General features: G+C 43.6%; 1 non-coding gene across 1 annotated transcript; it reads left to right on the top strand.

Moving 5' to 3' along the window:
• The first annotated feature begins 4,083 nt into the window (after positions 1-4,083).
• LOC138445488 (small nucleolar RNA SNORA70) lies at positions 4,084-4,215 on the top strand. The gene has a single exon (XR_011258916.1). It is a non-coding gene; the product is annotated as a small nucleolar RNA SNORA70 (small nucleolar RNA).
• Positions 4,216-5,193: the final 978 nt, after the last annotated feature.

Below are 5,193 nucleotides of genomic sequence, written 5' to 3'. Positions count from 1 at the left end.
GAGGTGGAAAAATTCAAGACAACAAGTTAGTCATGTGCAAACACAACATTATCTTCTTATGAACTGGCCACCAACAACACAAGCACTGTTCTGAGGGCTATTTAGAGTTTTTATTTAAAGCAAAACAATTTTTTTCAGAAAGGAATAAAACATAGGGAGCTTAGAGCTCTTCTAAGTTCCCAGTGTTCTAATTTCCAGGAGTTTTCTTACTCCTGGCAGGCAAAGTCATGCCAATGCAGGACTAACATTCAAGTCCCCAACTTTCCAATCATTGCCTTTTGTATCTGTACCTCTGATACATTCCTTGGAGATGTACTATGCAGTTAAATTTTGGTACAACTTAACCACCTAAAAAAAGAAGGCCTCAGATTGTAGAGTTTCTATGGCAATCATTCATTCATTCATTGTTTCTGATTTCAATGAGCATTCATGCTTACATAAAATGTATTCCCTGACACTGACTTAAAGGAGACATGTGCATATTCCTCGGAGAAGGCAATGGCAACCCACTCAACTGTTCCTGCCTGGAGAATCCCAGGGACGGGGGAGCCTGGTGGGCTGCCGTCTATGGAGTTGCACAGAGTTGGACACGACTCAAGCAACTTAGCAGCAGTGCATACTTCTGCTTATTAAGCATTATTAAGTGTTTGCCAGGATTAAAGTCTTAGGCAGTTATAATCCACAATGTGCCCCCCCCCCCCAGTCCTGATTTCTGTTTCCTGGGGTATAATGGTTAATACTTTGGCCACCTGATGTGAAGAGCCAACTTACTGGAAAAGACTCAGATGCTGGGAAAGATTGAGGGCAGGAGGAGAAGAGGGTGACAGAGGATGAGATGTTTGGATAGCATCATTGACTCAATGGGCATGAGTTTAAGCAAATTCCAGGAGATGGTGAAGGACAGGGAAGCCTGGTGTGCTGTAGTCCATGGGGTCGCAAAGAGTCAGAGATGGCTGAGCAACTGAACAACAGCAACAGTGGTTAATGCCTGTCTCTCTGCCTCAAGAGAAGAGAGGATACAGTTCACCTATTCTGTTTTTCCAGAACTCATCAGGGACAAGATGGAGAGTCTTTTCAGGACCAATCAGACAGGTTGACACCCATCCTTCCTTCAGGACTATGTGGATCCCCTGGGGCCCACCTCTTTCCAGGAAGAGTAGTGCTTTCCTGCTTACTCTTGGCCTTCCCTTCCTGGGACCCTGGTCTTTAGTCAGGCTCAGAGAACGAACATGCATTCTCTTATGAGCAAGGCCCCTGCAGCTGCCCTGCCTGGGAAGGGGGTTGGGACTGCAAGGGTAGGAGCTAAGTACATGTTCTAGGATCATGTTTGTCCAGGAGTTCTAATTTGAATCTGAAGTTTATAGCATGTTGGTTTTTTCTTCCCTAGACAGCTCCTCCCCTCTGCTTCATAAATAGCCACCTCCTCTGGGCTTACAAATTATGTTGCAACTGCTTGGGGGCCCTGTTTTGAGCTCTTATTTGTATCACCACATAAAGTCATGTTGCCATGAGCACCACTTACTAGTGCCGTGTGTTGGGAATAAGACACACTGGAAGCAGAATCAAACAGCAGGTGAGTTAAAGCACAATGGGCCATACCTTTGGGGATCATAAAATGGGCATTGCACTACAAAAGGTGGCCAACCTGAGGATGCCAAGCTGAATAAGAGGACACAATCCATGGATCCTATGACTTGGAGGCCAAGGCTGGAGGCAAGACCCAGTCCGACAGAAGGCTTGTGGACAAACAGGGAAATCAAAATGCAGACCAATCAGAGAGGGAAGATGAGCATAGGCCCCCTGTAAGCTGAGAGGTGTGACATTCTAACACAGTCTTCACCATATAGCTCTCTCTTTAGACAGAGTGCTGCCCACTGACAGAGGATGAGGTTGAAAGCTCCCTGACGCCTGTATTACAGTAGCAGGGATGGTATGAGCCCTTCCTTTGGCACAAACATAGAAATAAGCTTCAGGCAAATTGAAAGGCCTGCAGATTAGCTGGGTGGCCTTCCTTGTAAATGTAAGCCCTGGACCTGAAGTGAATTTGTTACCTATGTGTCCACTGTAAGACTTCCCACCCCTACTCCTAAATACACATACATGCATAGTATGTGTGTAAATATGTGCACATGTGTGTATATACATGTGTATATGTATGTGTATGTGCTATATAGTTTATATACATGAATAATGAACATGAAATATTATATACATGATGTATGTGTCCATCCATACATATACACACGCAAAACTGAATTTTTCAAGACTCTTGTACCCTTGCCAAAGATCCAGTGATTTCCTCCTTCCTCAGGCTAGCACCCTTCCCTGCGCCCCACCACATTAGCCCCATCAGTTGCTATTTCTTGGTCATGGTTCCATGCTGTGCCTTGGACAGCACCATAGGCTTCAAACCTTTTCAAATGCTTTCAGCTCCTCAGAACTGACTTGTTCAGTGTCCCATTTCCTAAGAACCTTTTTGATGGGATGGGTTCTAATCTAATAAGCTGGCTCCATTAGCTGGTCATTAATGACAGTGTGTTATACTGTTTGGAGAGCATATTTGCATATTAACCTGTCCTGAGTTTTATCGCAATGGTCTGCTGCCAGGGCCTGGATGAGAGCCAGGTAAATGGTGCCTCAGATTTAAAATTCAAGGAGGTATTCACAGGACACTGAGAGTGAGCATCCTAGATTTATCACCCGAAGAGCTTCTCTTGCCTCCCCTGAGTTCAGGCCCTGACTGCCAGGTGGTAGAAAGGTAAAGCTTTGTGATCAGCAAGAAGAGAGAAACTCCTTGTCTCCAAAATCACATTCCATAGCTATCTGCTTGCTCTAAGTATTAACTTGGGGACACCTCAGTCTTAAATTCATTTGCTAACTCAAAATGTAAAATATCATATATGTTAATTTGTCAAGCTATTTCTTTGTGAAAGATTCTATTTGCTTATTTTTGGTTGCTCTGGGTCTTTGGTTGTTATGTGTGAGCTATCCTTCATTGCAGTGCACAGGCTTCTCACTGTGATGAATTCTCTAGTTGTGGAGCACAGGCTCTAGGGCACAAGCTTCAGTCATTGTGGCATAGAAGCTTAGCTGCCCCACAGCATGTGAATCTTCCCGGCCAAGGATCAATACTGCGTCCCCTCCATTGTCAGGAGGATTCTTAACCACTGGACCACCAGGGAAGTTCCAAGATATATCTTAGTGCATAACAGTTTACAAATGGCAAAAAAGAAAAGGATAAAGGTTCTGGGTAATAGCAACCAAAAAAAGTTGGGCACACAATGGTACTGATTTGGCACTGACTTCATTTTACTTTTGTAGAATGTAACTTCTGAAATAGTATGATATTAAAAGGATAAATTTAAGATATAAAATTAGATGATCAAGAACATAAATCTTGTGAAGTCAAAGACACAAGTATATTTCTCAAACAGATCAACTACTTTAAAGACAAAATTCTCAACATTCCCAGGGACCCACCTCACCATGGGCACATTCCACCCCACTGAAGTCCTGTGCATTTCCAGGTCTTAAAGATGAATGTAATACTAACATTTGGTGACTTCCTGTCACCTTGCCTACATTAGGAGTGCAAAGGCAATGTGGTGATAATTAAGAATATGGGGAGCAATCATTTGAGAGGTTCTATAAATCACTCTGGTCATAAACAGAATGAATAAGAACTATTACATTACATTGTTATTAAAGGGATGGTCATTTTGAGCAACAATTGCTTTTAAAATAAATGGGCAGTTATTTTAAATCTATCGCTAAAGCTAATTTTCTTAGCTAAAAATAAGTGATGTGAGCTTTGATGCAGGAATTCCTCATAAAGAAGCAACAATCTGAAGCCAATTAAGCCAACCGTGGGCTTCCTATGTGGTGCTAGTGGTAAAGAACCCACTTGCCAATGCAGGGGATGTAAGAGATATGGGTTCGATCCCTGGGTCAGGAAGATCTCCTGGAGGAGGGCATGGCAACCGACTCCAGTATTCTTGCCTGGAGACTCCCATAGACAGAGGAGCCTGGCGTGCTACAGTCCATGAGGTTGCACAGAGTCGAACATGACTGAAGTGACTTAGCATGAACAAAGCAAGCCAACTGTGCTATTTCCCCCCTGGAGGCCAGTGTGCAATGGCTGCAAATAACAGCCTCCTCAGTAGTGTATACAGCCTGTTGCCTGTATGAGTTGCCCTAAGGAACTTGAATACATCCCTTTACAGTGAACATTCATGACTGGCATGCTGTCTGCAATCTAGGCTCCAGACAGGTATGTGCAGTGCCTTTGGAAAGCCCTAGGGCAGTGGCTAGGGTCCACACTGGTTAAGTCATAATGTCCATCTGCACCAAGCTGCAGAACAAGGAGCATGTGACTGAGGCCCTCCTCAGGGTCAAGTTAAAGTTCTCTGGCAGCCAGAAGCTCCACATCTCCAAGAAGGGGGATTTTCTAAATTTAATGCAGATGAATTTGAAAACATTTGAAAACATTATTGCAGAAAAGTGGTTCATCTCAGGTGGCTATGGGGTCAAATATACCCCTGTTCCTGGACCTCTGGCACAATGGTGGGCCCCTGCACTCATGATAGCATTGGCACTGTCCCCTCCGTACTCATTCCAATAATAAATCCTACTTTCTTGTCAGAGAAAAAAGAGCCAAGGTAGGTTATTTCCCCCAGCAGGTACATAATTATGAGTTTCCAGCTTCAGAATCTTCCTTTTGTTCCATGTCCAGTTCTAACCTTTACTTCTTGACCTCCCATTATTCTTGCTTTAAATTTAAGCTCTTGGCATGATCTGGCCTCCCTAATACCAGACCGCCTGACCTGCCTCTTGAGAAATCTGTATGCAGGTCAGGAAGCAACTGTTCGAACTGGATATGGAACAAGAGACTGGTTCCAAATTGGGAAAGGAGTATGTCAAGGCTACATATTGTCACCCTGCTTATTTAACTTGTATGCAGAGTACATCATGAGAAATGTTGGGCTGGATGAAGCACAAGCTGGAATCAAGATTGCTGGGAGAAATATCAATCACTTCAGATATGCAGATGACACCACCCTTATGGCAGAAAGTGAAGAAGAACTAAAGAGCCTCTTGATGAAAGTGAAAGAGGAGAGTGAAAAAGTTGGCTTAAAACTCAACATTTAGAAGACTAAGATCATGGCATCTGGTCCCATCACTTCATTGCAAATA

This window comes from Ovis canadensis, chromosome 8 (genome assembly GCF_042477335.2).
Source record: "Ovis canadensis isolate MfBH-ARS-UI-01 breed Bighorn chromosome 8, ARS-UI_OviCan_v2, whole genome shotgun sequence".
NCBI classification, from domain to species: Eukaryota; Metazoa; Chordata; class Mammalia; order Artiodactyla; family Bovidae; genus Ovis; species Ovis canadensis.
Note: the sequence above shows the minus strand (reverse complement) of the source record. Positions and strands in the feature narration are given on the sequence as shown.